Here is a 12,824-nt window from a genome sequence, read left to right as displayed (position 1 = left end):
CATTTTGTCGGATTAGAAATGTTCTATGATCTCATTTATGATTTAAGTATAAACTAAAGGACACTTTTTTACTTGGTTGTGCTATAATGGATTTAGTATTACCATTTTTTTTCAGTTAAGAACAAAAATGAAAATAATGGATTATTTAAGGTTTTCTCATTAAAATATTCAACATAATGATTCTTTATTTGCAAAACAAACAAAAAACAATTTTGATTATTGCAAATACATAGACTAAACAAACATAATGAAAAATTGTAAGGTTAAATTAAGTGTAATATTTCCAAAATAAATTCAACATCATGTCAGCTCATCGGGTCAATTTAATTAGCCGGATATCGTTGCCTTTACCAATTATTTCACACCACATTTTACACTAGTTTAACAAATAATTCATACTTTTTATACTGATTCAGAAGCGTTGTCTATGTAGTTTATTTATTATAAAAGTTGCAGGTCACTGGGTCATTATCAAACACTACAGGAAATTAAACAATGTATAAATTTGTCTTTGGTATACACGTCTATATACTATACTGACTAATATAAGTTCAGCAGCGCATATTTTAATATATTTCAACAAATAAACAATACATATTGTCTGTGTGTGTGTTACAAGTATGCAAGTGATCTTATTATTACAGGAAATAAATGGAACCATAATGCGTGATTTTCTTTACTTGAAAATGGAAAAACTTGACAGAAATTAAGATAGATTTGACTTGAATGTATCTGTTGTTTTACCTTTTTTGTAAAGCAGTATATTTTGAATTTGTTAATAGTAGAGAATTTTTTATTAATCTAATCAAGAACCCATAAAAGGCATCATTTTACAACACAATATGTTAGTATACTAGTATATATAATGCGACGTAGGTAAAGATTTTTCTTTATAAAATATTATCATTTCCAATTTTGATGAAAACACATTAAGAGGATAGCGTTGAAAAACTAAAAAAATGTTTGCACTTCGCCATTTTTTAAGTTAAATGGTCAGTTTCATTTGGCCTTATTAACATTTTTTAGTCAAGCGTCACTGATGCGTCTTTTGTAGACGAAATACCCGTCTGTCGTGAATGTAAAATTTCAATCCTGGTATTTATGATGAGTTTATTTACCATATTTACAAATATCTTTCTATTAAATATACCAACCGAGCTATACACTAGCTGTTGGCGCTTTTAATCTTGGTTGCAGTATTGAAAATAAATTGTAAAAATGAAACAATGTTACTTTTCTTAAAAGAGGATTTACGTATTCAGCTTCTTTTTTTTTTTTAGAGTGAATGGCAATATATATGTATTTTTTTAAAACAAATACATGATAGGGTGCTGCCTGAACTAAAGTGAGGGGTATCTCCAGTCAGTTATTCCCTTTATGGTATATAATCAATAAAAAAAATCCCACAAACGGGGGACCCGGCCCCCCCCCCCCCCCCCCCAAAAAAAAAAAAAAATTGGATCCGCCTATATCAACCGAGCTATACACTTGCTGTTGGCGATTTTAATCTTGGTGTTATTTAACATTTGCAGCTATTGAGAATAAATTGTAAAAATGAAACAATATTACTTTTCTTAAAAGAGGATTTACGTATTCAGCTTCGTTTTTAGAGTGAATGGCATATATATATTGATATATTTTTATATATTTTTTAACAAATACAGGACATGGTGCTGCCTGACCTAAAGTGGGGGGTCTCTCAAGTCAGTGAATCCTTATATAGTATATAATCAATAAAAAAAATCCCACGAAAGGGGGACCCCCCCACCCCCCCACTGGATCCGCCTATACCAACCGAGCTAAACACTTGATGTCGGCGCTTTTAATCTTAAGCTATTGAAAATAAATTGTAAAAATGAAACAATATAACTTTTCTTAAAAGAGGGTTTAAGTATTTAGCTTCGTTTTTAGAGTGAATGGCAATATATTTTTTTTCTTTTAACAAATACATGACAGGGTGCTGACTGACCTAATGTGGGTGGGGGTCTTTCAAGTCAGTGATTCCCTATATAGTATATAATCACTAAAAAAAATCCCACGAGAGGGGGACACGCCCCCCCCCCCCCCACTGGATCCGCCTATACCAACCGAACTATACACTAGCTGTTGGTGCTTTTAATCTTGGTGTTATTTAACATTTGCAGCTATTGAAAATAAGTAAAAGAGACAACGACTCGAAAACAAGCAGACGATAGACGAAGGCAATTGGGTCTTCAATGCGGCGAGAATTCCACGCAAAATACGGATATAACAGAAAATGTTCTATAATTGCCGATCCGACACATGTATTGTAACTATCCATGCACCCATCGATTCAATCGAAAAACTCGACGTACGACCTTCGACAATAAACCAACACATGCGAAATGTATATACGTAACAATTTATAAAATGTCCCGATGTGACAAAATGTGAAACAATAGCCTAGAGTATGTAAAAACAAGAACAAAACAAAAAACAAAATTTGATAGAAAGCAACCATTGCATCCCTGAAAAATAACTTTCAATTCAGAAACTCAAATGTATTACGATCTTAGAAATCTTAGAATTCATGGCTATAAAGCTGAAGAGAAATGTTTAAGCATACTGAGCACTATGAGGTTTTGATTTTTTATAAGTATCAACTGCAATTTCAAGCTTATTTTATGACCTCACTTTCATCGAAGGGTATATTAATGTATCGCCTACAGGTTCGTTCGTCTACCCGTTCGTCTGTTCGTCAAGCTATAGATTGGTTTGTCTGGCTATCGCCTCGTACAGTTTTTGAGTTGCAACTGAAACATTTTGAGTCAAATATCCTCAAAATTCAAGGTAGTTGGATACATTTTATTATAAATGCAGAGAGAGATCATGGTTTGTCCTGCTTCCTCTTCCGACATTTTTTTAACTATAAATTTATAGTTTTAATTAATATTTCAGAGGTTGCCTGAACATACAATTGAGATGTTCATGCATGTATTCCTATATATGCATCTTGATTTTTGTCAAATATTCTTAAATGCCAGGAAGTTGAACCTTAACAATTATGTATATAACCAGCATCTATAGAGCTACTCCTACATTTTTTTAAGCAACGACCTTGATATCTTGTAGGATGCAGAGGCGTATCAAGGAATGCGGTAGCAGGTGGGCCTCCCCCCTTTTTTTTTGTTATTGATTATAAAGAGAAGCACTGAAACATGACTGGCACAGGCCCCCTTTTCGGCAGTACTGAGACCCACTTTTGAAAATTTCTAGTTCCGCAACTGGGATGTTTATACGCATAATAGTGATGTGCAAGTCCATATTTAGTCTTAGATACATGATTTGTTTTATTAGTTGTTGGTGGCTTTGAACTAGCTGTCAGTTAACTGCGAGTACTTTGAGATATGTTCCTATAGTGTCTTTTTGTTGGAGGATGAACAAGTACCCGGCCACGTCCACTTGTAGTTTTATCATCTGATGAGTTAAGCCATTTTCAAACGATTTTAATAGTTCGTTCTTATGTTGTTCTGTTATACTATTGTCCCATGTTAAGTGCATGGGGTTGGGATCCCGCTAACAGGTTTAACCCCGCCACATAATATAAGAATGTGCCTGTCCCAAGTCAGGAGCCTGTAATTCAGTGGTTGTCGTTTGTTTATGTGTTACATACTAGTATTTTTTTTTTTCGTTCAATGTTTTATATAAATAGGGCCGTTAGTTTTCTCTTTTGAATGGTTTTACATTGTCATTTCGTGGCCTTGTATAGCTGACTATGCGGTATTGGCCTATCTTATTGTTGAAGCCCGTAGGGTAACCTATAATTATTAATTTCTGTGTCATTTTGGTCTCTAGTGGAGAGTTGTCTCGTTGGCATTCATACCACATCTTCTTTTATATATATATAGGATATTTTTTTCAAATATACATTCATATACATTATAACTAATAATTGGACTAAATCAACTATGGCTGGGGTATTTAAACGTGTCTTATAGACACACATAATTTACGTTTTACTTCTGTATTGCTTTTTGCTAAATGAAATGTATGCAAACCTATGTTGTTTTATGCAGTGGTGTCACAAGGGGGATGGGGAGGGATCTTCTGCATGCATATGTAGTTCCTAAAATTTTATACTATATTCATTTAAATCTGAATTACCCGGCATAGTTTTCTCGTTTGAATTGTTTTACATTGTCTTATCGGGGCCTTTTATAGCCGACTATGCGGTATGGGCTTTGCTCATTGTTGAAGGCCGTACGGTGACCTATAGTTGTTTTAAATATTTGTGTCATTTTGGTCTTTTGTGGATAGTTGTCTCATTGGTAATTATACCACATCACCTTTTTTATGTAGTCTTTCTAAAACATTCGATGAACATCTTTTCATTTTCGCCAATACATTATTTTTTTTTATTCGCCCAAATTTTAGATACATGGCGTAAACACACACTCGTTAATTAATAAAAAAAAAACACACTTCTTTCTGCTATTTGCACCCGCCTTGTTCGCCATGGGACATGACTGTGTGATAATCATATATAGGCGGTATGATATAACTTATAATTTTTTGTGAACGGGATGACGATCGGAATTCATTTTTGTTAACTTCGGAAATTAGTACATACATGTACATGTAAAAAAAAAAGTTCTTATTTATAATCGTGTAAAAAATATCGCTCTAATATATATTTTGACAACCTGGCAGTCAGCACTGTTCTTCTTTATATTTCTTAAATGTACCACCCTACGCGACATGCGTTGCGGTAGACATAAAACTTGTTCATGGGCGTCCGAACGTGTCCGTGTTTCTGTCCAGCCACCTCTCATGTAAAATTCTTGTCAATTGTGAATCAAACTTATATCAGAGATGAATCGTCACAAATGGCTCGGACCAGTATTGAATTTTAACATTTTTTTAAATATTTGATCTCTCTTTTGCACCGATTATTATTACTATTATCATCATTATTATTACAAACCTATACTGTTCGCTATTTATATACACATGTAATACCCCAGTCCCACTAGGCCACGATCGCACTACGATCTGTGAAAAAATTGCAAATTTTGATGATCGTGGTACGATCGTGTAGGTCGCAGTAAGGTCGTACCACGGTCGTGGTGAGGTCTTCAAGATCGTGAAGAGCGTGGCCAACTTTGAACATGTTCAAAACAATCGTGGTGCGGTCGTGGCGAAATTAGGTCGTAGTAGAAGCGTAGTGAGAGCGCACTAAGATCGTAGTAAGATCGCAAAGGTCGCTGTACAATCGTAGCGAGAGCGTAGCGAAAGCGTGATTCTATTCGGAGAGATTGTGCTACGATCTCACAGCGATGTTATCACGACCTTACTACGACCATCACGTTCTTACCGCGACCCAACTACGCTTCCACTACGACTTCACCACGCTGTTCACGACCATAGTACGATTCTAGCACGCCCTTGCCGTCCTCATCACGCTCTTCTCACGACCTTACTACGTTCACACTACGACCATCATTTTTATTGTCATTTTCACATAAAATATATTAAAAAACTCCCTATAGATCTTGTTTGTCTGAATGTATTTATCTATTTGCTCTAACGGCTCAACCATGCTTCTCGTTTTTACATATAGATTAGACCGTTGGCTTTTCCCGTTTAAATGGTTTAACATTAGTATTTTTTTAGGCCCTTTATAGCGTGCTGTTCGGTGTGAGCCAAGCAGGCTCCGTATTGAAGGCCGTACCTTGGCCTATAATGGTTTACTTTTATAGATTTTTACGTTGATGGCCTTTTGCCTTAGTCCTTGCTATGCCTAGTGGCACATAGGGCAAGGACAAGATTCCTCCACTCTTCTCTGTTGTTTGCTTTTCTTTCCACTGTGCCCCAGGTATATCATCTTTCCTTTAATTCATTTTCTACAGTGCGTCTCCATGTTGATGGAGAGTTGTCTCATTGGCACTCATACCACATCTTCCTATATATATTGACACATCTGTGTCATCTCTGCTATCGTTCACTAAAATATCGTCATTTGAGCTTTAAGGACCAGCAATATGTTGTAATTTAGGTTTGATTGGTCGTTTCGACATCTCTTGATGACAAGTATTATACTACTTATGTGTATAGTATCAGTTTAATTGAAGTCTGGAGCTGGCATGTCAGTTAACTGCTAGTAGTCTGTTGTTATTTATGCATTATTTTTATTTTGTTTATTTTCTTTAGTCACATCTTCTGACATCAGACTCGGACTTCTCTTGAACTGAATTTTAATGTGCGTATTGTTATGCGTTTACTTTTCTTCATTGGCTAGAGGTATAGGGGGAGGGTTGAGATCTCACAAACATGTTTAACCCCACTATTTTTGCGCCTGTCCCAAGTCAGGAGCCTCTGGCCTTTGTTAGTTTTGTACTGTTTTTAATTTTAGTTTCTTGTGTACTATTTGGAGTTTAGTATGGCGTTCATACTTTGCTCCCTCTGCCTCTACATCAACAACAGAAATAGATGGAATGGAACTATATTGATATGAAACACGATATTGACGGTATTGATGAGAACGTAGTAAGATCGCAGTATGAACGTAGTATAATCGTGGTAAGAACGTGCTATAATCGCAGTAAGATCGTGTTGCAATCGAATAACTCGTGGTATGGTCGTAGTGAGAACGTGAAGAGCGTAGAAAGATCTTTATAAGCGTAGTGAGGTCGCAGAATAAGCGCGGTGAGAACGTGGTTTAATCGTAGCGGGATCGTTGTAGAAGCGTAATTAGGACGTAGTAGCATCGTGAAAGCAACGAAAATTAATATTTTCATGCCGCTCATACCGCGACCTCACCACGATCTAAATTTATTTTAGATCGCGGTGAGCGTGGTGCGATCGTGGTTAAGTGGGACTGGGGCTTTATAAATTGTCATAATAATTGTTGTTCCTTGCAAATAGGCTGCTGTCGTTTTCATCTGGCGCAGAAATAACTGGTGTGTGTGTGTGGGGGGGGGTCCAGTCTGTTGGGCTAGTAGAGAGAAAACTCAAGTGAAATTGGTAAATGGCTATCGCAGTTTTGCGGTGACCATTCCTTCCCCCATGAAATCGAGGATTGCTTCACGTTTGACATTATGTCTGACGCTCGAAGCCGTCATCCATGCATTCTAAGATGTTGTACTTGTATATGCTGAACTTCAAGTTAGCCATCTCATTGCTGGTCGGCTGCACGCGTTGAAAACTGTAAGAATAACGGTGCAGTTTTTCATGGATGTAAACAGAGTGCTTTTATTTTAATTTTACTGGTATGTTTTTAAACAGTTATACCATTGGCATTGTCCCACGTTAGGGCGATGGTTGGGATCCCGCTAACATGTTTAACCCCGAAACATTATGTAATGTGCCTGTCCCAAGTCAGGAGCTTGTTATTCAATGGTTGTCGTTTGTATATGTGTTTCATATTTGTTTTTCGTTCATTTATTGTACAAAAATTAAGCCGTTCGTTTTCTCGTTTGAATTTTTTTACATCGTCAGATAGGGACCTTTTTTAAGCTGATTATGAGGTATCGACTTTGCTCATTGTCGAAGGCCAAATGGTGACCCATAGTTGTTAATTTCTGTGTCATTTTTGTCTTTTGTGGGGAGTTGTTTCATTGGCAACCATACCACATCTAAATTCTTTTTTTATAATCCTGCTCGGAAGCCTACTTTCACCTCCTCTTGAGTATGTTACAACAGTTATATACATGTTATGATTGACAATTTATAACTTATGTACTGGCTAACGGAAGAGATTTATAATGATCAAAACGACCCTGTAAGTAACATGTACACAAACAACGCAAATGAAACACTAATTCGGCAAAAAAGAAATAAAAAAAAATCAGCGCAAAAGAAATGCAGATCAGACCTGTGCAAATGATGAGTAATCAATGATAGCGTTAAATTAGAATTTGAATGTTATGGTCCCATATCATGGTTTAAAAGAATTAGGGACCAAAAACTGGCCATAATAAGCAAAACAACGTTTTTCTGGTTTCCGGACAATAACTTGTGTAAAAGTGTATTGATATCTATAAAATTATACTACAAATATTTGCACAACGGAGGGAGGGTTGGGTTTTATTTTGTTGGTTATAGCTCAAACCGTTCAGGAGTAAAGTGCAAACAAGAATGTAAACACAATACACGGATGTCCAACTCGCACTATCATTATCTATTTTCAGTAGATAGTGAAATTGGGGCCAAAACTCTAATTTGGCATTAAAATTAGAAATATCATAGTATAGGGAAAATGTGTACTTAGTTTAGAGTTGATTGGACTTCAACTTCATAAAAAAACTACCTTGACCAAAAACTTTAACCTAAAGCGGGACAGACGGACGACGAACAGACGAACGGACGCACAAAGCAGAAAACATAATGCCCCTCTGCTAGCGTTGGTGAAGAATACAAATGGGTATTTTTAATGATTTTCGGAATATCAGTATACTAGTAATAATATCTATAATTTAAAGCACAAGATTCATAAGACCCAGAGGCCCCCTCCCCATTTTTGTGGGAACAAAATGGTTGATTATATAGGGAATCACTGAATCATGACTGGAGCGCCCCCTTTTATAGGTCAGTCGACGGGCCCCTCCTTATGAAAAATTATGCATGGATCCGCCACTGAGGTTTCATTCCACAAAAGAAAGGTTGGGTCGATTTAGGGGTTAAGGATATATTGCTTAAAATTGTTATAATAATAGAGGCCAAAACAAGACTTTTTGAATACTTTGTAAAACCTAGATAGTTATTAATCAAAGAAACAAAAACCCTTTGCTTCTCCGAAATCATTCCAACTGAAAATGTCAGTTTAGTTGTATACATAGAGATGAACGCGTTACGGACATAATTTTGCATTTACTAATCAATACATGTTGAGTTGTACAATTCATATTTCACTAACTGTTTTTCAATTTTCACTGAAGTTATATAAATATATATTTTTCAGTTCGTGTTCCTAAATTCATGTCTTTAATGTGTAAAGATGTTTAGTAACTTTTTATCACAGTAGTATTGTCAGTTAAAATATTTTGGTTAATCTTTGGTGATGTATTTTTTCCCCTTAAGTTAAAGGTATATAGAGTAATGATCTCTTTTTAAAATGCATCAATATACTTTTCTATTGAACCGTCTAAAATATATTATAAGCTTATATTACACATTCACCTTTTAAATAATTCCAATACATCAGTTTTATTTAAAATTAAAGATAATTCTTCTTCTGAACACCCCCCCCCCCCTTTTTTTTTTTTTTTTTTATATGTTGTATCGAAAAGAAAGGATCTGAATCAGAATTTACATCTATTTTTATCTGTGATCATGTTTCATTGAACGCAGCTGTGTACCTAGTTGCATGGGGTTGATATAAATGACATGTTAATTTGAGGTTATGCAGTTACTGATAAGTTTCCTTGTCAGTTTTACTGGATAATTTAAGAGTGTTCAGACTGGAGCGTTGTCAATGTGCACAACTTGTGTTTTTAAATTATAAAATTTCAATAGCAAGGTCAACATTCCAAAACTGAATGATTACCTTTGGAAGACAAAACAAAAGTTTAGTCGGAAGAATAGCCTGCTACAATATTGTACAGATGCTCGAAAAGCATCTTTAACTGTTGTTTTTGGGAGAGGAGTCGTCAAAATTATAAAAGAGGATGTGTCAAATTCAGAGGCGGATTTAGAGGGGACCAGGGATCCCCCCCCCGGGTTTCTGGGGGAAGTTTGGTTGATTATATAGGGAATCACTGAAGCATGACCAGAGCGGACACCCCCCCCCCTATCTTAAGCAGTCAGTGTGCCCCCCACGTATAACATTTCTGGATCCGTTAGTTAAATTCCCTATTCTCATACTATATATTTTTCTTATCATGGAACTTAATGCATTTATTCCCAGGGGAAGGCTATAGGGATAGCTTGAATAGGTCTTTCAAGCTTCATTAATATATGAAAAGGGTGGGAAATTTAAAACGGTCAGGGTTATTTCTAATTAAGTGTCTGATGCTAGTAGTATTTATCGTGTTGCGGTTAAAACCACATTAAAATTTTGTAAATGTGTCAGATGTTTCCGGCATTATTTGTAAATTTGCACCCATTTGACATCAAAAATAGACTGTAGGAATTTGCAAGTGTCGATAAGCTTTGTTTTAAAAATGTTTTAAGAGGGAATGGCAATGTAGCGCAAATCAGATCATTATATAGGTGTAGGTCTCCATTTTGGTATATAAATATCTGGAAATATACATGGACATATATATCATGTTTAAACAAAAATATACATTAGAAAAGAGACAGGTTATAAGCAGATCCGGGTGGGTGGGGTTAGGGGGGGGGGCGACGGGGTCGCCCCCCATTTCCTGAAGAAAAGAGTTGATTATATAGAAAATCACTGAAGCATGATTAGAGCGGCCCCCCCCCCCCCCCCCTTTAGGTCAGTCATTGCCCAAACCCCTAATGAAAAGTTCTGGATCGCCACTGCAGGTATATGGAGTCTTAATGGCTGACATCTACCTCCAAATAAATGAACAAATTAAATTCAAGATTACAAAACGGCCTTTTTGGAATAACTTTTTTGAAATGCCTATTTATTTTAATATTTATAAACATCATACAATAATATTTCAATAAAATCTTACTCGCAATGGGGATTCCTTGAAAATAAAGAGAAATTGTCTTTCAAATGACAGCACGCAGAACATGTATCTATATACATGTATGTTACTGTACGGCTTCGTTATCGATCCGTAGCATACCACATCGTCTTGGTTACATGTATATGCATAATTGTGTAAATTATGTTTGCATTTTAACCCGTTTGGGTATTATGGTTTGCAAAAAGATTATCAGCTAATTAAACTACTTATTTGGGTTTTTTGGGCCGCTAATTTGGGCTTAAATTTTATTTAAAAATTAGCAACTTGACTGCCAAAAAAAATCTAAATATGTATATATTATAGTCCAGGCATGTTTCATATTAAAGAATTCCCATAATCGAGTTCTTATCAATATTAAAGTCAAACATCGAGTAAGAAAAGAGAAGATAAATGTTTAAGTATCGAGTTAACGAAGTAGGTTCACATTGTCGATCAGACTCAATCAACACTGATCGATGAAGCCACCAGAAGATTGATTTGACTCGTTCAACGAAAATTTTCGGGTGTCTATCTTGCTTGACACTGATTCCAATTTCTATGCGATAACCTTTGAAAGTCAATAAAATTCGAATAGGGATCAAGAAGTAGAATCCATGCACTAGATATTCGTCGGGAAATGTTAGTATATATAGAGAGAGATCAAGAAAGGTCATCATACAAATATTTGAGGTAAACGGACAGAAAGTCACAGGACAAAAGTCACAAGACAGAAAGTGAAAATTTGATAGGACAAACTAACAGTCACACTTACAATCAGTCACGCCGTTGCCGAGGAGGCATTAATTTTTAACCTTGTCTGATCGTACGTATACGTAAAAATGTACTAATCTTATCGGGGCCTTTTATAGCTGACTATAGGCGGTATGGGCTTTGCTCATTGTTGAAGGTCGCATGATGACCTAAAGTTGTTAATGTCGGTGTCATTTTGGTCTCTTGTGGACAGTTGTCTCATTGGCAATCATACCACATCCTCTTTTTTTATAAATACGTCCGTACGTTCAAAAAAATGTATCCGTTCTTTAACTTTAGTTTGCCTTAACCAAATGTAAGAATCTCACACACAATGCTTATCACCACATAACACATATCAAGTTTGAATTTTGGTCACAATAATTTTCACCGTTCCAGAGTTATGCCTTTTACAAATATGCAAAATTGCTGAATATTTCGTTTCCTGTCTCTAACTCAAATTTGCCTCAACCAAATGTTATGAAGTTTAAAAATGCTTACTGCCACAAAACTCACATCAGGAACACACTTTTAAGGTTCTTGATTTATGAGCCTTTATAACGTCTTATGCAAGCGGGGGGATTATCTGCATATGGCCCATGCACACATTCCCTATTTAGTTTTTTTATTAAGTGTTTTCTTTTTCAAAGAAAACTAATCTCAGAACTAAATTGTGACTATTTTGCCAAGTGACTTTTTGTCCGTGACTTTTTGTCTAGTGACTTTCTTTCCTACATATTTTAATGGTCAGTACTTGATAAACTTGACTTTTACTTGATAAATAAATATATACGACGCTTGGAGCTCAATGCCATTAATCTGCGTTTTATCTGTTTTCTAGATTTATTCGAACAATACTTCTTGATCACTGGCTGACTACTGCCACCATTAATAAATCCAAACCTGACCTATATTCGACTCCACCAAACTCGATCGCCTTTTGATTCCTATACTTAACCATGCACATGCACGAGTACAAATGATCGCTATAAGACTCTATGAAAGATATCCACATATCTAGGAAGATGAGGTATGAGTGCCAATGAGACAACTCTGCATCCAAGTCACAATTTATAAAAGTAAACCATTATAGGTCAAGGTACGGTCTTCAACACGGGGCCTATGCTCACACCCAACAACAAGATATAAAGGTCGATAAAAAATTACTGGTGTAAAACCATTCAAACGGGAAAAACCAACGGTCCAGGTCTGATCTATATATAAAAAAAAGATAAACGAGAAACACTCTTTCGATCGAGGTATAATATATATATGTTATTAGGGGCTGAAGGGTCCTGCCAGTCCATTCCATTATTCAAAATATTCATTTCATTATTTAAAATTGGCTATTTTTCAATGTTCACGCGTAATTCGATATTTCAGTCCTTGGTTACTCCTGTAATATCCGTTGCAGAACATATTGACTATATACCTTTTGTTCCTCTTTTAATAAGCTTTCGATTGAGGTATAAT

At 35.8% G+C, this 12,824-nt stretch overlaps 1 protein-coding gene across 1 annotated transcript in view; it reads right to left on the bottom strand.

Moving 5' to 3' along the window:
• The window catches only part of LOC139482399 (very low-density lipoprotein receptor-like), a 110,406-nt gene that overhangs the window by 76,772 nt on the left and 20,810 nt on the right, over positions 1–12,824 (bottom strand). The window lies entirely within an intron of this gene.

The sequence above is a fragment of the Mytilus edulis genome, chromosome 7 (genome assembly GCF_963676685.1).
Source record: "Mytilus edulis chromosome 7, xbMytEdul2.2, whole genome shotgun sequence".
Classification (NCBI taxonomy): Eukaryota; Metazoa; Mollusca; class Bivalvia; order Mytilida; family Mytilidae; genus Mytilus; species Mytilus edulis.
The sequence above is the reverse complement of the archived record's forward strand: the minus strand, read 5'-3'. Positions and strand labels throughout refer to the sequence as shown.